Here is a 19,859-nt window from a genome sequence, read left to right on the forward strand (position 1 = left end):
TCTGTGCTAAAGAATTAGAGATCTAGGCAATGGAGAGTTACTTAAACAGAAAAAAATTGGGGATCAACAACTAAATGTCCACCAAGAGGGGAATGGGTAAGCCCTCCATGGGACCACATGATGGAATGAGATCTAGCCACTGAAGTCAAGGTTTGGAAACATTTAATGGTGTGAGAACACCTTAATAATGGAATGTTAGGCAAAGAATCTGGGATTGAAAATCGTGCAGTATGTATCTACTGTATAGTCTTAATTTTGTTTGAAACAAACTAAAGTCCCAATTCTGCTGCTTCCCAGCCAGGTGGCTTTGGTCAAATCCTTCAGTCTCTCAGAAGACCAATTTTTTCAACTCTAAAAGTGAAAGGGATTGGATTCCTCAATTTTCACTGTTACATGACATAGCATATAATTAGGAAGTAAACATGCATAATGTCTGCATTAATAGAAGGTAGAATTTTAGTTGTTAAGATAAAATTGGGATTAAAAATTCTTTTTTAAATTAATTTTTATTGAGGTATAGTTGACTTACAATATTATATTAGTTTCAAGTGTATAACATAGTGATTCAGTATTTTTATAGAGCACACACCATACAAAATTATTATAAAATTTTGACGATATTGCCTGTGCTGTACATTACATCCCTGTGACTTATTTATTTTATAACTGCTAGTTTGTACCTCTTAATCCTCTCACCTATTTTCTCCCTACCCCTACCCCTCTCCCATGTGGTAGTCACTAGTTTGTTTTCTGTATTTGTCAGTCTGTTTCTGTTTTATTTGTTCATTTTTTTTTTGTTTTTTAGATTCCACATATAAGTGAAAACATACAGTATTTGTCTAAAAAAATCTTTATTTTTCAAACTAATAATCTAAACAAGTGACATATTCTAGACTTGACTGCTTAGATAGTGATAATTCATTAGAAATACGCCACATGGCTAGAAATAAGCACACTCTCTTATCCTCTGTAACTAATTTGATCTGGGCTTGCCTGCCTGAGTCGAGAACACACTTCACCTGTTGTCAGCCATCCCGTGACTTGGCACTGGTGAGGCCCAGCCCATCCTCAGTCAGCAAAGGGTAATCAGTCAAAATCCTAGATCCAAGAGATGTCCTGGGAGAACCTGCAGGGCGGTCTGACTGCCGTTGCATTGACGGCACAGGAAAGTCGTATTTTGGAGTTCTTTTCACAAATTTATGTAGTTCCTGTGCATAGCTCATGAAGTTCTAGCAGTCCCTCCCTTAGATTCAAATAATAATTGAGCATATTTCTTTCACAACTGCCTGGAGCTTTACCAGTCCTTCCCACTGTGGATTTTAAGACCCTGCCGGAGGCACAAGGAAAGAAAAACCTCAGGCACAGGCACGGTAAGCCAGGCTGAGTGAGGAACTAATTAGCATGCTGAGAAGTGAGCAGAAAGTGGATCTGAATTTGCTCAGACCCCAGCAGTTAACAAAACTGCAGACCAACTACCCAGTCATCCAAATTCATTCTGCCTTTGAGGGGAAAAGGGAATACAATGTCATGCCAAAACCATTTAACTTCTGTGAATTGTATCCACCTCTCTGAGACTGACAAACCAGACTATGAGGGCGCCTCAATTCCTCCAGGCAAACACACCACAGGCGAAAAGATGTTCATCAGTGAAATCTGAGTTCGTGTTACTAATAACAACAAATGAATTGAAACTTTCTGTAGAAATGACAGTAACTTGAACTAACTCCAGTGATATCCAAATCAAACTGTGCTATCTGATATTTTAATCCCAGATGTGTATAGCACGCACTTGGTCACATGTGCTTTTCCCAATGATTTTTTTTCCATTCTCTGGATTTTCCATAGTCAGTGATACTATATAGTTTAAACCTAAAATGAAGTCATCAAAATAGTCTCTCCTTGCTTTTGCCTCTTCCTTAACTCCGAATATAGCAGTCTTATAGCTTTATTATTAAAATGTAGCTGTTCCTACAAAGCAATAAAATACATAAATGCTAACCACATTTTGTCAGAGCTTTGAACCTGTGTGCACATATAATCAGCCCCTCTGAAGGAGACCTTCGAGTATTTCTATAATGGAGCACATTTCATTGGGGCCACCACACAACAGATCATTCCGCAGAGCCGGCAGCAACCACCACTAAGTAGATCACGGCACTGGCCAGCACTGTTTGACCAATAACCCTGTCAAGCTTAGCCGCCCCATATATGTTTATTTCGTTTCGTTTTCTTAAGCCTTAGGGGTAGAGGAAAAAGGATGCAAGAGTATGGAGTTTGGATTATAGACCCAAAGTCCTGGAGAAGAAGCAGGGAGGAGACTGGAGTTCTACTCTGCCCCTCTCGTCCCAGCCCCCACAGCTGGTGGGAAGGGGAGGAAAAGAGCAATTGTCCAGCAGCTCCTGAAAGCAGAAGGGACCCTCTTCCTGGCAGGGGCAGTGGGATCTCAGAGACCTCGGGGAGAGCTGTGCATCCATGAAAAGCAGCCTTGAGTCACTGCAACCAGAGTCACCTGTGGTCAGGGACAATGGACATTTCTGTGGCAACCAGACCAAGAGAGGAGTAATGGAAGGAAGACTCCTGGCTGCACTGGGGGAGAGCATCATGGGAGAGCAGAACCCCGTAAAGAGATGAGGCTAGAGTCTTCTGCCATCCCACTGGGAGACTCGGTAGGAATAAAAACAAGCCTAAGAGCTAGTATTTGTTTAATTCTTACTGTGTATCAGGCACTGTTCTAAACCCTTTACCTGAATGATTTCATGTATTAGGTACTACTATTACCCCTCCCATTATGTGAATGAGGACGTTTAGGCCCCACTAGGACAAGTATTCTGCACAAGGTCATACAGATTGCATGTAAATAGTGGAGCCAGGTAAACAAATCTAAGCAACCTGTCTCCAGAATCCAAACTTGTAAAATGCAGTTAGAGAAACTACAGTGAGTTCTATTCCTTGCACAAACAAGTCTTTGGGCTAAAGGTAAAGGTCATATATAGCATGCCTTAACTTGGGGTTTAGGTCTTCTCAAACTTCTCTCTGTCTCTCTAGCAATCAAAGTGACCTTTCATGCCAAATCTAAGGCAGGACCTCACTGTATAAATAAAATGAGTAAGAGTAGGGGTGCACAGCAGAAGCAGGGTGAAGGGATGAGATCTTCATCTTCTGCCATCTCCCTCACCTGGCAGTGGCCCCAACGCTCCCAGAACACAGTTGGAAAACCACTGGCCCAAACCAGTATCACTCTGAATTATGTGCTTGACAGACAAAAGCAGTATGGCTAGAAAACCAACAGCAGCCACAGCTAAACCAAAGGTAAAGGCAGAAACCATCACCACCCACCCTCCCGCAGTCCCAGGGGCACCTCATCATCCAGACCCTGACGCTAACCATCTCCAGTCTGAGCATTTGAGGGGCCAGAAGGAGGTTGAATTCGGGGCTGGAGCAGAGAGTCAGGAATGAGGCAAATCCAATAAACAGGCAGAGGTGGGAAGCAGAGCCAGCTGGGCACTGGGGCCAGCAGTCTGTGGTGAGTGAGCGGGGCTGCTGTAGGAACAGAGGTGGGAACTCGAGAGGGAGGCCAGCACAGGAACTGCTCCCAGAGCCGGCGTCCTTCAGCTTCAAGCTGTCCACACGTATTATGTGAGATAGGAATGGCAAAAACTTACCAAGTACTTCAATGCCCATGTTTCTCCTTCTTTTCTTTTCTTTTCTTTTTTCTGGTACAGAGGGACTACATCACCCTCCCTCTTGCTGATTCAAATACTGCCTTTTCTTTCTGTACAGTAACAGGCCACTCAATCAGAAATTCCTGCTTTGGGGAGTCGTGTGGGTAATAGTCAAGAGTGCCAGACTGCGTGGATTCACATCCCAGCTCTACCCGGTACCGGCTGTGTAACCCTGGGCAAGTTACCTAATTCAGTGCCTGAGTTTCCTCTTTTGTGACAGGCAGATAATAAAAGTACCTTCCTCAGAAGATGGTTGTGAGGATGGCAGGTTGATACACCTAAAGGACTTAGAACAGTACTGAGCAAAGTTTGAACTAAATGCTGGCTGTTATTGGTCTCTTATTTTGACAGCTTTCACTTCCCTTCTGACCACTTTCTTTTTTCCCTTCCACACTCTATTAGTTTCCTATTGCTGCTGTGACAAATTGCCACAAACGCGGTGGCTTAAACAATGCAAATTTGTTATCTTATAGTTCTGGAGGCCGGAAGTCTTAAAATGGGTTGGCAGGGCTGCCTTCCCTCTGTGGAGGCTCTAGGGAAGAATCCATTTCCTTGCCTGTTCCAGCTTCCAGAGGCTGCCTGCATTCCTTGGCTCCTGACCCCTTCCTCATATTACCCCTGCCTCCTACTCCAGACTGGTCCTCTTGCCTCCCTCTTATAAGGACCCTCTTCATTAGATTGAGCCCACCCAGGTAATCCAGGATAACTCCCTCGTCTCGAAATCTTTAATTTAATCACAACCACAAAATTCCTTTTGTCACGTAAAGTAACATATTTACAGGCCCCTGGGATTAAGACTTAGACAACTTTGGGAGGCCACTGGCATCATTCAGCCTACCACACATGGCTCTCTAAGGCCTAAAGCTGCAGGCTGGCAAGCCTTAAGTAGGCTCAGAGGGAAAAGACAACAATATTAGGAGACAACTTTTTGAGCACCATGTGCCTGGCACTATGCAAAGTGCTTTAGGTGCATTATCTTAGGTCTCATAGCAACCCTTTAAAATTACTATCTTACAGAAAGGTCAATTACTTGTCTAAGGCTGTACAGCTAGTTGGTGGCAAACCCAAGTAAATTTGATTCCAGAGCCCTTATATTTGACCAAGAGTGCCTTGTCCCTACACCTGAAGCTATTATAACTGGAGGCACCATGACCACCAGGGGCCTTGGAGACTACGCCATGGGAGAAGCACATGCTTCCAGGATACAGAGAGACAGGGGCCCTGCAGACCTCATGTTATAAGGTCCACACAGGTGGAGGAGCCGTCAGAACATTTTCTTATATTCAGAGGAGAAAGCCTGGGGTTACTCAAGAATGTCTTTAAATGCAGCTTTGGACCAAAAAGCCAAGAAGGGACCAGCTGGAGAGAGAAAGTGAAAAGTCCAGTGCTGCCCCCAGCCCTGCGGTTCTAGACACCCTCCCAAAAGAAGAGAGGCACACTCTCCCTGGGAGAGACTTCCAACTGAGTCAGGTTGATCCAGAGCCTCTGAAACCAAACCAGGAAGTTTCAGAACCCCAGCTGGCCTCCAGAACGGCCCTACCCACAGCACAACAGTCAGCACATATCAGGACCAAGCCACCCCCTACCTTCCCCACAACAGTTGTGAGTATACAAGCCCCCACATGCCACAGATTTCAGCAAGGGTCTAGTAGTTTTACCAATGGCCACAATGAACCACCTCTTTTCCTATCAGTTCTTACACAGTGAATGGTTCAGAACCAACTGTGATTAGCACAAGGTGGGAAAGGGCAAGCTAAACAACTGCTAAGCACACCAATTACGGTGGTTTAACTATCCATAGCATTTCAAAACCTCAGCTGCTTAACAGTTTAGCCATAGCCCTGTCTGAAACTTTCTAAGCTGAGTTAAAGCTCGTTGGCTTCATGAAGCCAGAAAAGGGCCAGTCATTTGTTTTGGGTGATAAGCCCAGAGGCTGATGCAGGAAAGCACAGTGGTCAAGGGAATGGAGTCTGGAGCCAGCCTGCTCTGACTGAATCTTGGCCCTGGCACTTTCTTGCTGTGACTTAATGCAAGTGACATAAACTTTTAGTGCCTCAGTTTTTCCATTGTCAAAAGGGGCATAGTAATGGAGGTCCATATGTCCTTATGCAAAATCAGACGTTTTCTGGCTTTTGTAATGGTAAAACAGGGCATATGCCATATGTTAAATAACACTGTAGGTGGGATCTGCAGCAAACGTGTCCATTATTTCTGAAATAAAAATGTATAAATAGTTTTTACCAGATGAGAAAAATAAAGACTCTAATAACCTCCTGTTGACTCAGACCAAATTTTGTAGCCAGACTTGGAAATCTCTCACAGTTTTGAGAGATTTTTTGATTTTAGAATTACAGGTAAGGGATAATAGATTTCTGGCACTTACCACCTAATGCTGTTGTTAGGATTATGAATGAACAGATCTAAAGTGCTTACAACACTGCCTGTATAAGTGTTACCACCACTAGCTACTACTATTATTTTCATCTAAATAGATTTGGTAGGGGAAATGTTTAATTTATTAATAAATTTGGATTGGAAATCGGTACCTTGGAGATTAACAGTCATTAACCCTTTACAACAATATTCCAGAGCAGGATTTCTGAGATGATGGACACATTCTGTGTCTTTATTGTCCAGTATGGTAGCCACTAGTAACTTGTAACCATTGAGCAACTGAAATGTGGTTAATTTCATTTAATCCTAACTAATTTAAATGTAAACATAAATAGCCATATGTGGCTTGTGGCTACCATATTGGACAGCACAGCTATAGAGGGCTGGGTTTCAATCTGGCCCATGAAAGCCTATTTAAGCCATAATACAGATGAATTACAGCATTAATAAAAACAAGCCTGAATTCTGTACCCTGGGAGCAGAGAAGACCACACAATGCTAAATAGTTTTCTCTTTCTTTGTAAGCCCTGCAGTTGGCCCATGGCAAAGTGCATCTTTGCTATTTTCTTCTTCTTTCTCTACTCCCCACTTCCCCACCTCCAATTCTCCTCTTGGGGACCCCACATAACTGGGCCACATGCTTCCCTAGGCCCCCATCAATGCCTCCCAGCCCTCCTACAGGAACACCATGCTCCTCAATCACCTGTCTTCCTTCTCCCCAGCCAAATTCCCACTTGCTCAATGCCAAGATCTCAACTAAGTGTCTGAAGGAAAGCAACTTGACAAACAAATTCACACTCTAAGCTGTTACTGCTTTTTCTGGCTTCCCTGCTTCTTCTTCTGAACTTGAAGTCTAAATTGTTGTGTTCCCCTGACCCCCACCGTTCGCCACAGCAGAGGGAGCCCAAGCAGAGAAAGAAAGCGCCCAGACTAAAGCAGTTGTTGTCCTATACAGGCTTTCTCAGCCAGGTCTGCGGAAGGCAGGGACAGTGAACATACACAACACACACACACACACACACACACACACACACACACACACACACACACACATGTGCAGAGCAGCCTTGCTCTGTGCAAATACCTTCTCTTGCCCAGGCCTGGAAAACATTCCCTGCTCTCTGCTTTAGAAAACATCAAGCACAATTCTTTTCCACTTTCTTCATTTAGAAATTTGTAGGTAACAGATAGCACATCAAATGAATTGTTTAAAGTATATAACAAAAGCCCAGAGAAGACTGTGACTAAGAACGGTTGCAAATAGAAAAAGAAAACCAACCACCTTCATTGGAATCTAGCTTCACCACAACCCACTCGAGCACGGAATTTTTAATGACACAGGTCAACCTTGGAGCACATCCAAGGAGCTTATGTTACTAGAAGGACTGGAAGACTGTCCCTCCAACTCAATCTCACCTCTTACCTAGTCCCAAGGCATGGACCAAAGACGATTATTAGCCATGGTTCCTGGGTAAAAGGATAATTTCCCCTGTGGGGCTGTAAATGGAGGACAATTTGGTAAATATGCTTTTCTCTGAATCTTTTTGAGTACATTATCTGCTTCTCCAAAGGAGAGATTTGTATTGAAGAATCAAAGTCATAATATTTAACACCTACCCACAATTATTTTTAGAGGGCCTTCTAGACACAAGCACTGTGCCAAGAAAGCCACAGTTAATGCCTTCAGTAGGGAAAATGAAACATCTACATAAATAACTCTCAAAGAATGCTGAGAGGAGAAATGCCTTGAAGGTAAAAATGCTGCAGGAGTGAGGGCCGGGGAAGGTTTGGGGCTGGGTTATCAGCAAAGGTCTCACAACGGCAATAAAACCCAGTTTGAAGGATGGTTAGGATTTAGAATGGTGAAATGGAGCAGGAAGGGCACGCAGGAAGGACATTCAGGAAGAGCAAAGGATGTTGATGACATCATCATCAAGCATTCTTCAGAAAGTATTTGTGAAGACGGGGCTGCCTCCCCTTCTCTCCCAATGCCCCTGGGACCTGTATAGGTATCTACGGGGTCACCTGCATTCACCTCTCAAGACAGGCTCTTAAAAATTCTCCCCGGTGGGATGCAGCACTCTTGGCTTCATCTGTGCCCATTCTGTGGCAGTGGCCCCAACTACCCCTACCAGGGGTTCCTACAAGAAATACAAAGAAACGTACTAATCTTGCAGGGATCTAAATGACCTACTGTGCATGATGCAACTAATATTAAGAACCATGTGGAAAGAAAACTTTTCCATCAAGTGAATTCTACTTAACATCTATTCGGGGAGCTCACTCTTTAAAATGACACTGCTAAATCTCTGAATGATGGATCTTCCTTATACTGAATAATCAGTTGAGTCAGTTGGACCAAATGTCTCATGGCTTACACTGCGCATTTAACATTAGCCACAACGGAGGGCTTTTCCTTCTAGATTATTCATTATCACAGCGTTAGAGGACGTTAAGAAAGAAGATGGAGCCATTCTTCCAGTTACCAGTCAGAGTGAGACCAGGTCCAATACTGCATTTTCTAGGACTTGATGTAGCTAATCTCTCCAGGAACAATCTCTTGAGCACTTTCCTTGAAATACTGTTGCTAGGTACAGCCTCAGGGAGAGCTTGTATTTTTCTTCATTGTACTGTACACACAAAATGCAGTGGAGACCTGAGGCAAACGTCTGAAGGGCGAAGGAAGCACTTACAGGGTGTTCTCGAGCCCATGTGATGGCTGGCCTGTGTCCCCCCCGCGAGTCGCCTGCCTCAGTTCTCCCCTGGGGAGAGGAGTGGGGGACATTCTTCCTCCAGGTACGCGAAGGGAGGCTACAGCCCTCGGCGGGTCTACAGGACTCAGAGATTAAAAGCCCCTCTTTCCCCTTCTCCAAGCCTCAGGAACCGAGCCACAGAGTCGCTTCCTCACCTTTCCTCTTCTGGCCGGTCGCACCGTAGTCCCCAAGTGCAGCGTCTCTCTGGGACGCGCCCGTCGCTAGCGGCGTCGGGTGTCCCCGCTACTGTGTGTCAGCGGCGGAGCGGGTGCCAGGAGCGCGCAGAGCCAGGCAAGTGCCCGGGATGCAGAGCCCGGGGCGCGCAGCCCGCCGCCGCCGCCGCCGCCGCTCCCGCCCGGGGATCTGCCGCCCGCCCGGCCCGGCGTCGCCGAGTGCGCCCCCGCCCGGCGCCGCTCCCTCGCTCCGCGCCCGCCGAGCTGTGCACGCTGCCCGGACGGACGGCGGCGCGGGCGGCAGCGGGGCCCCCGCCCTGGGCCGGGCTTTCCCAGAACTCGCCCGCCCCGGGTGAGAGGCCGCGAGCGCCGCCGCGGGCCGCTGGGCAGCGCGGGGAGCGGCCTGAGCCGGGCCCGCCCCCGGCCTCGGGCTGCGCGCCGAGAAGGCGGGCGCGAGGGGCGGACCCCGCCGCCACCCCCGCCCTGGCCGCCCGCCGCGCGACCGCAGCGCGACCCCCGCCCGGTCCCGGCCTCGGGGGCCGCCCCTCAACACGGCCCGGGTGAAAGCTGGTGAGAGCGCGGCGGGGTCACCCAGCTCCGGGGAGGGCGGGAACTCTGTCCACCTCAGGCCGCGGGAATTTACTCTCACACCGTCCGCCGGGGGACCGTCCCTGCTCGACACCCACGGACACTGAGGCTCTTGGAGGTTCAATTACTTGACCAAGGTTACTCTGGTAAGGGCAGCACCAAGTCTCCAGTCTGTTCGGTCATTCACTTAGCAAGTATTTATTGAGCACCATAATGTGCTCAGCGCTGTGCCAGGCTCAGGAGATACTCCTTTGGCTGTGACCGTTCAAGTCCCTGGGCGTCAAATCTAGCTTCTTTCGTTGCTGAAGCAAACATGGAGATGTTCACCGTTGACAGAAACTAGGCTCTGCATGGAGCCTTCCCTAGCTGCTGGGGAGGTTTTTATACCCAAGTGGCAGTCAGGAGAGCCAGGGACCTGGAAAAAATATCGAATTATCATCCTCCTCTCTTTCCCCTAAACCTCTTTCGCCTCGCTCTTTTCCTATTCTAATGGACAGACCCTTCCATAGGTCTGACCCCTTCCCCTATATTCAATCAGGACCAATTCCTGTGGTCCCTACCCTTACTATCTGTCCTCTCCTTGCACTGAATCATCCCTCACACCACAACCATGTTATTACAGCCATATTATTCTTCCTCTTGTACAACTTTAATCTGCACAGAAAACTTCTTTGGCTCCCTACTGGCTTCCAGACTAACTTCCTGTGACTGTAGGAACCCAACATGCCCTGGTTAATATGCACCACCCAGCATGATGTTTCTCCCATTCCAACTCTGTACTTGTCCTTAGGCTGAGCTTCTACCTGGGGCATTACCACCTCCTCCCACATACTTTCTTCTGGCTCAAGTTTGACCCTTTCTTTCAGTTTGCTCTTAAAAGTGGCCTCCCCTTCTTTGAGCCTTCAGGGCACCAGAGGGTTTGAAACAGGAATGCACAGGAGGTCACCAAAGAATTCTGCCTATAAGAAAAATATGCCAGCCTGGTCCTTAAACTGTTTTGCTGTTTTTTTTCACCACTAGGATTTTAATGAAAGTCAACATTACCTCCTCCTTTGAGAGCTGGCTTCAGAAAGGTCTCTGCAGAAGACTCTGCGGAAGCTCTTTGTTCATTAGAAGCTCAGGATCTTAGCACTGGAGGAATAGAGAATAGTCATTTACTCCAACCTCTGAGCCTACACAGTCCTGGGCAGGTGAATGGAGGAGCCAAGAAAAAAGGAAGCATCGCTGACAATAAACAAGGTAGAGGCTATTTATTTAATACACAGTTTTTATATTATGATTTTATAATACATTTAATGAATCTAGTAATATCAGTCACCTGGAGCTCCCAAAGACTTGTATTTTTTTTTTAATTAGGCAAATTGGAATTAGATTGTTGCAAATTGGTGGATGCACAAGCAGTTAACATTGAATCCTCCAAGTGAGTCATTGCACCATTAGTTACCAAGGAAAGTCTAGGTCCGTTGGTCAGGAAAATTATCTGAGTGTGATAATCAACAGCCCCATCCCTGAAAAAGGGTGCCTTCCCCAAATCTTTGCAAAGAGAGCAGGTCCAGATCAATGTCCTTTGCTCGCCCCCTTACTCCCTCTCTAAATGAGACTGGTGGGAGCCGTGTCCCCGAGGCTGCCTCACCGCATTGGAATGTCTGAGCTAACTGTGCTTCCAGAGGGTTCATTGCTCCTCTGAACAGCACTGCCCAGACTTTCTGGAGATTTTAATTCACTCCTCAACCTCGCCAACAGTTGCACACAAGGTGCCTTTTTTACACCCTGCTCTCTGTTCAGTGAAACAGGCAGACCATCTCAGGGGAACAATGGCTCCATTCAAGACTTTTTCAGAAGTACAGCATATAACTTCCACACAGTGGGTTGCTGCCAGCCATTATCTGGAGGAAGAAAGACGGTCAGATAAAGTGCCTGTGAATTGGGGGAGCGCTGGACAATTTCCATGGAAAATTCAGCTTCAATAAACTAGTTATGCATCTTTGTATAGAAGACCATTTTGCATAGTCAAAAACAATAACAGAAACAAAAAAAGAAATAATGCTGTGGAAACTATTTAAATGTAGTGCATCTGTGTTTGAAATTTCAGAAGAAATCTCCTATCTCTTTTGAACTTGTTACATAATGGTCTCCATTTGATAGAAATTGATTTAAATAAGTTATAAATGTTGGGACTAGGGAATTTACATCGTAAGATAATTTTAAGAAATGGAATCATTTTCCTACTTTCTCCCTCTCGCATCCTGTAATTTTTATGTTGGGAGAGGGTCTCTGAGTTCATGGTTGTTGCTGCCAGTGGGAGGCCTCACACCCCCTACCACACATATTACAGAAAAGAGATTGGCCCTTTGCCACACTCAGCAAGCCAACCATCAGTTAACCCATTTATAAACAAACCTTAAAGTTGGGAACTGACTAGTCAGCACAGGCACCATTGACAAATATACTGATCTTTGTTAAACAGAAGCTAATTGCTAAGCAGGGGAATTTTCCTGCAGTCATCTGGGTAGCCTTGAAAGCCAAAGAAGAACGGAAGGAACAAGCCAGCCCTGAGTTTAGGAGTTGCTATTTCCTCTCATTTCAAAGTCGCTGCATCAGATTGTGCAGGGTTTACCAGCTATCTGCAAGTAGGCTATTGAGTTCAGACATTGGGGACAGAGCCAAAAACAAACTTTCCAGAGTTAATCTTATATGCCAGGGTAGAAATGCTAAGGCAGTTTGAGGTTGGTGAAAAACAACCAACGTGTTTAAAGCAATAGGTAGCCCTACTTCTGTGGGGTGGTTGCAGTAAGGGTGGAGGTGACCTGGTGGGAACGGTGAAGCAGAGAGGAATGATCCTAACCATTACCTCTCAACGTATCCAGTGGTAGGGGCTCAGACTGGTGTGGGACCACTTGAGTTGAAAGCCCCAATGCACCCCCAGGTGGGAGTCCTTAGGCAAGTTACCTACCTCTGTGTGCTTTGTTTTCCTCTTCTTTAAACTATACCTACCCCTCAGGTTGGTTGTGATGATTAAATGAGTTAATCTTTGTAAAGCACTTAGATTAAATAAATGAAACTCAGAACTTTATCTTCATTTATATTTATGGTATTTAAAAAATGTGATCTCCTTTGAATATTTCAAATATCTTGTTAATGTTTTGACAGAAAATTCATCCATTTTTTTTTCTTGAAACATTCTGGAATCTCATTACAATATTTGATTCAGTTTCTATCAGCAAAAGGCAGGTCCAGCTCAAATAGTCTTAAAGAGCTATAATTAAAAAGTATAAAAGCACAATTAAAAAAAGGCTTTAACTGTACTAGAATCCCAAAGCATAGACATTGAAGCTAGCTAGAGACTTCTCTAGATGTAGGTTTTAAGGTTTCATGTTGTTCTCAGTGGCCAAAATGTTCCTCAGAGGAAGAAAACTCTGATATAATCACAGAATTCAGAGGGAAATAATATTCGCTTGAGTAACATCATCTTTTCTACAAACTTTTCTGGAGTAAGTCTGCTAGGAAAATGGCCACGGCTCCTGGGTGACTCCGAGTGCTGTGAATTGTCACTAGATCAGACTGGCCACCAGCGGAAGGTGGAGGATGTGGAGGCAGGTTTGCACTGGTTAATTTGTTCACTGATTCTCCATTTGGAAGCCTGGTGCTGATTAGTTGTACAAGTTCCAGACAAGCTCATTCTTTGGTTTCTCTGTCACTTCTCCTTCACTGATGTCAGCATGTCACTATCTGCTAGCCTTCCCAGATCCTTTTATTAACATTTACTATCCCCAACCACTCCTTGTGCTAGAAAATGATAATCATGATGACGGCATCTGTAATTGAGTACTCACTGTAGTGCTGCTTTTTTATTCTTTCATGCAAAAAACGTGTTGAGCACATAGTATGTGCCAGGGATTGTTCTAGTTACCAGAGATACAGCACTGAACACAACAGGCAGCAAACTCCCTGCTTTCATGGTGGGAGTAGACAGACAATGAACTGTGTAAAAAGTAAAGCACATAGTGCAGTAGAAGGTGATAAAGTCTTGGGGAAAGTAAAAGAAGGAAGACGGGGGGTGCTGCAGGACTTGGGGAAGATGACAGTTTTAAATAGAATGGTCAGGTAAGACTTCACTGAGAGGTAACATTTGAGTAACAGCTGTAAGAGGTGAGGGAAGGTGGAAGACACTGTGTACTTCCCTGCAGGATCTGTTCTCCATTCGTTTCTCTTAGCTATGAAACCGTTCCTCCCTACCCTGTTTTCGCTGGGCCCACGATTGCCCACTACTTTCCTAGCCTCCCTTGCATCTAAGCCAAGTTCATGGCTAAGTTCCGGCCAGTGGTTTATGAACAGAAAGTAAGCAGGTAACATCAAGTAACATCCTTAGAGCCAAAGCTGTCGTATAAATGATAATGTGTTGCTATGTTGATAGGACTGACCCATAATACAGAAGGAAGAGGTAAGAATTTCTGTAAAAATGTCCTTGAGGAGTGAGAAGGGATGGGGTATAGTGCTCAAATTGAGGGCTGGCCTTGGACAGAAACAGACAGTTCATTTAAAGAAACAAGAGAGAAGACAGATTATATTTTCCACAAGTGGCCACAGCAATATTCCCAGGCCCACACACTTTTCCAGAACTTTGCCACTGATAACAGGTGAAGTCTAATTCCCCTCCTTATGAGTATGGGACAGCCTTAGTGGCTTACCTCTTTCTTCCCCAACGGAATGTGGCAGAAGTGATGCCACACAGCCACTGTGGCTACATCACAGAAGCTGACACAGCTTCCAGAACTCTTACGCTAGGAACCCAGATGCCACGTTATGAGGAAGCGCAGGCCCCATGGAGAGGTTATGTGAAATGCTCCAGCTGATGATCCCAGCTCAGGATCCCAGCTGACAGCCTGCATCAACCCTGGACACGGGAGTGAGTGGGCCTTCAGGGGATTGTGGGCCCCAGACTTCAAGCCATCTGGTGATGGCAAGTAGAACAGACAAAAGGTATTCCTGCCAAGCTCAGCCCAAATTGCAAGTTTGGGAGCAAAATAAATGTCAGTTTTTTAAGCTACAAACTTTGGGGTAACTTTTTATGTAGCTTTAATAAATGAAACAATAGGTTTAATAAATGAAACAACACTGGGAGTTGAGAAGAGTTGGTAGAAGTTTGTGAAAGTTTTCTTTTGCTTGCTTCTGTGTCTCAATGAAGTGGTACAAACATTATCAGAAAAAAACAAACAAAAAAAAAACCCAAAACATTATCAGGTAAGAGTAAATAAAAGGTAGGAGATACAAAACGTTTGAGAGAATGTATGAAATACTCAGTTAGGAAAATGGGAGCGTGAATGACATAGGGAAATATAATGCCAGGCATTGTGTTCAGTTGTGATCATAAATGTAATGTGAGCCCAGTTGTTATGATTGTATATTTTTATTCAGACAGATTTATGGGTGTGTGAGAATTAAAAATGGAGAGTAGGATTTAACTAGGATTATTAACAAAACAAGAAGGGAGCAAGGGATTAGGATACATGCAAGAGGGTGTTTATACTGATTGACCACAATATTAAGCCAAGAAAGTAGGAAAGTGAAGACAAAAGGTGTGCTCAGTGCTTATATATGCAATACCAAAAACGGTATGAGTAGATACTATTATTGTTTCCATTTCAGAGATTGAAGCTCAGAAAGGATAAGAAGTTTGCTCAAGGTTACACTCATGCAGTCTGATTCTTAAGCCAGAGTCTTACCCCAGCCTTCCCAAGACATCTGAATTAGTTCCTTCCACACTGAGCTCACCTTGCTCACCCCAACACTGCCCATTCCTGAAGTCCTCTGCAGTGAAGGCTACATTTTCTTTCCCATTTAACAGGGTAGAAGGAGGAAGGACTGGCTAATTTCAACAGTCTTCTTTCAAATTTTATGCCACTGGTATGTTCCAGTTTCTTCCCGTCTTCACCAAAGCCTTCTATCCACCTTCCTGCAGCAGCCTATTTCTGGCATTATTCTAGAGGATTCCACATCCACGCTCCCTTCCAATACTGAGGAAACATGGGGCCCTCCATGAGAGCAGGGCCAGCGATGTGTACACTATATCCCAGCATGGAAGACCATGGCTGAAAAATGGTAGGTTCTCAGCACATCTAGGAACCTCCTTGCCTCAGTGCTTTCTAGGGCTGCTCAAACTCAGCTGTTGGCAAGCAGGGTCACACCTCCAAAGTCTCACCTCTGAAATTCCCTTCTCTGATCACAGTTTTCTCTTCTCCCTCTTCTACTATGAGGCTGGCACTTCCTTTTCGTCATTCTCATTTTCCAGAAGCAGCTTCTGACCCTGTGCCATCTGTCTCACCCTGACAATGACCTCATGGTGTATGAAGTGTCTCCATAGTCATAGCTCATCATGTCTGAAGTGTGTTCCAGACCTGTCCTCCTGAGCAGCTGTGCTTTGATCTAAAGTCCACATTGCTCTTACTCTCCACATTTCTCCCCCTCCCCTTTGCGCGCCTTTCCTTGTACTCTCCCAACTCTTCCAATGGCCTTTTGATCTCTTCTCTTTTCTCCCAATCACTGTCTCTCCACTGACTTGGCTTATTCATGTGATTTGTTTTAATAACAGTCCTCTAGGCCTAATTTTATTCATTTCTTTAGTATAGATTTTACTAATATAATGGAAAAGCTAAGATACTTTTTACAACATTTACAATCTGTACATAGAGAATACATCTTCTCTTCCGAGTTCTGTGGACATTACAAAAATGGGTCAAGAAAATCTCAAAAAATTCCAGGAAATATACAGGCTATCTTCTCTGACTAAAATGCAAGAAAATGAGAAGTTAACAGTGAATATTTTAAACCAAAAAGCATCAACTGCTCAACAATTAAAACATTTTCTCTTAAATAATGGCTGGGTCACAAAAGAAATCCAAATGATAATTATAGTTTTCTTGGAACATAACAAAAATGAGAATATTACATAATTTTAATTTATGAGACATGGCTAAAGCAGTAATTAGAGGTAAATGTGCTTCTTTAAATGTTTTTATTAAATAAGAAAGAGTAAAAATACATGAAGTGAGAATTCAAATTTTTTTAAAATACCAAAAATAATTCCAAGAAAAATTAAACTAAAAAAACAGTAAAGATGAAAACCTAACCAACTAGAAGATAAATCTAAAAGCTGGTTCTTTGGGAAACATAAAATACCTTCAGGGAGATATTTTAAAAAAATAACCCTTCTGGAAAACATAATCAAGGATAAAAACACTAACAAAATTATAAAAGGGAAAGAGAACACTATAATAGAATGTAACACTTTTAATTATAAAAGAATACTATGATAAAGTTTAAGCTAATCAATTTTTAAAATCTGGATGAAATTGATCATATTCTGAGAAACTGTATTACCACATTTGATCCAAGAAGTAGAAAAGTCTATTTCCTTTGGAACACCATTGCTGGGTTTGGGGAATTTCTTCCTTAAAATTCGTGTTTTCCCAAGTTATTAGCCATAAACGGTGTTTGCCCAGTCTCCTTTGCATCTGGAGCAGTGACGGGTTACCCAGCACCATCAGCCAGGCATATGTGTGGGGAACTTAGATTCAAAAGCAAACAATTTGAAGAGGGAAGCTCTGTACAGGATACATTTTGCTGGTGAGAATGAGGGCAGAGAAACTTAACTTTGTGAGGGGGATGACATCTGTAAAGCTGGATTCTTGGTACCAAGATGGCTTTAGTGCTGGTAGCAGATGGAATTCCAGAAAAGTTGAGCTCCTGGCAACAGTGCTAACTTACAGCCTCCAGTGCCTGGGGAATGATTTGGGGCATTATTCTTGGAAGCCTAGCTTTGAGGTGGACTCTCCAGCTCTCAACAGTTCTGTCAGCTACTGAAATTCCTTTTGGTAAATCGCTTTCCAGCCTAAGTTAGTTTCTGTTACCCGTCACTGAGAATCCTGACTGACCCAATAATCAATGACAAAATGAAGGTAGTTAATTCATTGATTAAATATTTACTGAGTGACTTTTAGGGTGGGAATTGTGTAAAGAACTAGGAAAGCAACAGTAACCAGGAAGGACTGACATAACCCCTGCCTTCGTAAAGTTTATAACTTAATGGAGAACTTATCAATGAATCCTCACCAAAAAAAGTTTTAGTATGGTATTTTCAAAGTATTTTCACCCAATACTAGCTTATCAATATAAGAGGGCTCTATGACTAAATACATTTCAAAATGCTGGAGGCTTACAATGCATTGTCATACTAAAAATTATGAGAAGTCCCAGATAAACAACTGTTTAATTCTATTTAACCCAGAGATTGCCTAATTACAAAACCTTGCACAGCACTCTTGCTGTGAAATGCTACCCATGGACCAGATAATTTCAACTGTTGATTCTTCCAAACTTTCAGTAGACATTATCAAATGCTCATAAAATATTTTCTGAAGCAAAGAAAAAACCATTAAGTATCACTTATAAGTCTAGACATGAAAAATCCTAAATGTAGTATAATTAAGTTAAACCCAGTAACATGTTATAAAATCATCTACTCTGTGCCAATCAAGATTTATCATGGATTTAAAGATACCTGAATATTAGGTAATCCATTAAGAAAAGAATGCATATCAATAAATCAAAGGTACCAAACTATCATCTCAATAAATAACCAAAAGACATTTCAGAAAATTAAACACTACTTTCTGCCTGATGTAAAAAGTCTTTCTAAAACAAATAATAGAGGTGCATGTTCTTAAAAGAATTGCTATACCTGTCAAAAATAACATCCATCATCATACAGATGGTAATCTATTTAGAGGCATATCTGTTAAAATTGATTAACCAAACAGAAATGCCTATTTATGGTTGTTATTAGTCAATATGGTCTGGATGTTTTAATGTACTAAGATACAGAACATAAAATAGAAGTATACCTCATGAAAAGGAGGAGATAGAATTATGATTACCTGCAGGAAATGTGGTTATATACATTGGTAATCCAAGACAATCAACTAAAAAATACTTAGAATCAATGAAAGCTTGATTCACTAGAGTGGCTGATAAAAGACAAGTGTTAAAAAGCCAACAACATTTGTATATAACACTGATATCTACTTAGAGATATACTGGGGTGATCTCATTCAAAATAGTAACAAAAGCATTAAAAAATAGAAATTAGTTACTGGTTATCAGAGGGAAGGGGGTTGGAGGGTCGGTGAAGTGGGTGAAGAAGGTTAACTGTACGGTGATGGATGGTGACTAGACTGGTGGTAGTGGTGACTCTGTACTGTATACAGATGTTGAACTCCAATGCTTTAAATCTGAAACAGAGAAAATAATAAAAGAAACAAGGAAAAGAAATTAGGGATAATCATAATGATATACATACATGTATATGTGTGTGTTAGTGATTATTTTGGAGAAATTAGACTTGAATAAATAGGGAGAGGCACAATATTCCCTTATGGAAAGGCTTAAAGATTAAAAATGCCAATTTCTACTCAGTGAATATTTAACATTTAACATAATTCCAATGGAATTTTTAAAAACTTGCCAGAAAATGCTGATAATTGCAGAAACTAAGGTGATCATCACCTTGGATTTCATTATAATATTCTATTTTTGCTTTTGTTAAAAATTTTCCATATTAAGTTTTTTTTTAAAGAAACTTGACTGAAAATTTCAGAAAATCATTAAAATAATGATCAGCCACAAGAATATTTGAAAGAGGGTAGCAAAGGTGACATTTCAGGACCAGCAGTGACTGTCCACAGGCAGAAGCCATGTGGTAGCAATGTGTCCAGTGGAGAGATGACAGACACTGGTCCTAAGCTGACTGTTTCTGTCCTGTGAGCTTGGCAGTGTCTTGCCTTCCTTGGTTCCAGCCATTATCTGAGCCTGGTTATCCATCCTTCTCAGTCATTATGATACAGCATATTCCTTTTCCACTTATACTAGCTAGAGCTGATTTTTATTGTTTGCAACCAAGAATTCTAATATAAACAGTTTAGAAAAGAAAAAAAAATACTTCAAAATAATTCATAGGCTAAACGAAAAATCATAACAGAAATTCTGAAATACTTAAAACTGAGTGACAATTTAAAAAAACAACAAGTAACATACCAAAACTTGTTGGCTATAACTAAAGCAATACTGAAGGGAAATTTATAACTCTCAAATGCATTTATTAGAAAAGAAGAAAGGTGTATAATGGGTTGCTTAAGCATTCAACACAAGAAACATCAGAGAACAACAGAGGAAAC

General features: G+C 43.0%; 1 protein-coding gene across 1 annotated transcript in view; it reads right to left on the bottom strand.

The window, feature by feature from the left end:
- Positions 1-9,389, bottom strand: part of LOC116667112 (1-phosphatidylinositol 4,5-bisphosphate phosphodiesterase epsilon-1-like) — a 50,602-nt gene extending 41,213 nt beyond the window's left edge. The window contains exon 1 of the mRNA XM_032491297.1: positions 9,025-9,389. The gene's annotated coding sequence lies outside the window, so the exon portion shown is untranslated. The remainder of the gene's footprint in view (positions 1-9,024) is intronic.
- Positions 9,390-19,859: the final 10,470 nt, after the last annotated feature.

The sequence above is a fragment of the Camelus ferus genome, chromosome 11 (assembly GCF_009834535.1).
Source record: "Camelus ferus isolate YT-003-E chromosome 11, BCGSAC_Cfer_1.0, whole genome shotgun sequence".
Taxonomy (NCBI): Eukaryota; Metazoa; Chordata; class Mammalia; order Artiodactyla; family Camelidae; genus Camelus; species Camelus ferus.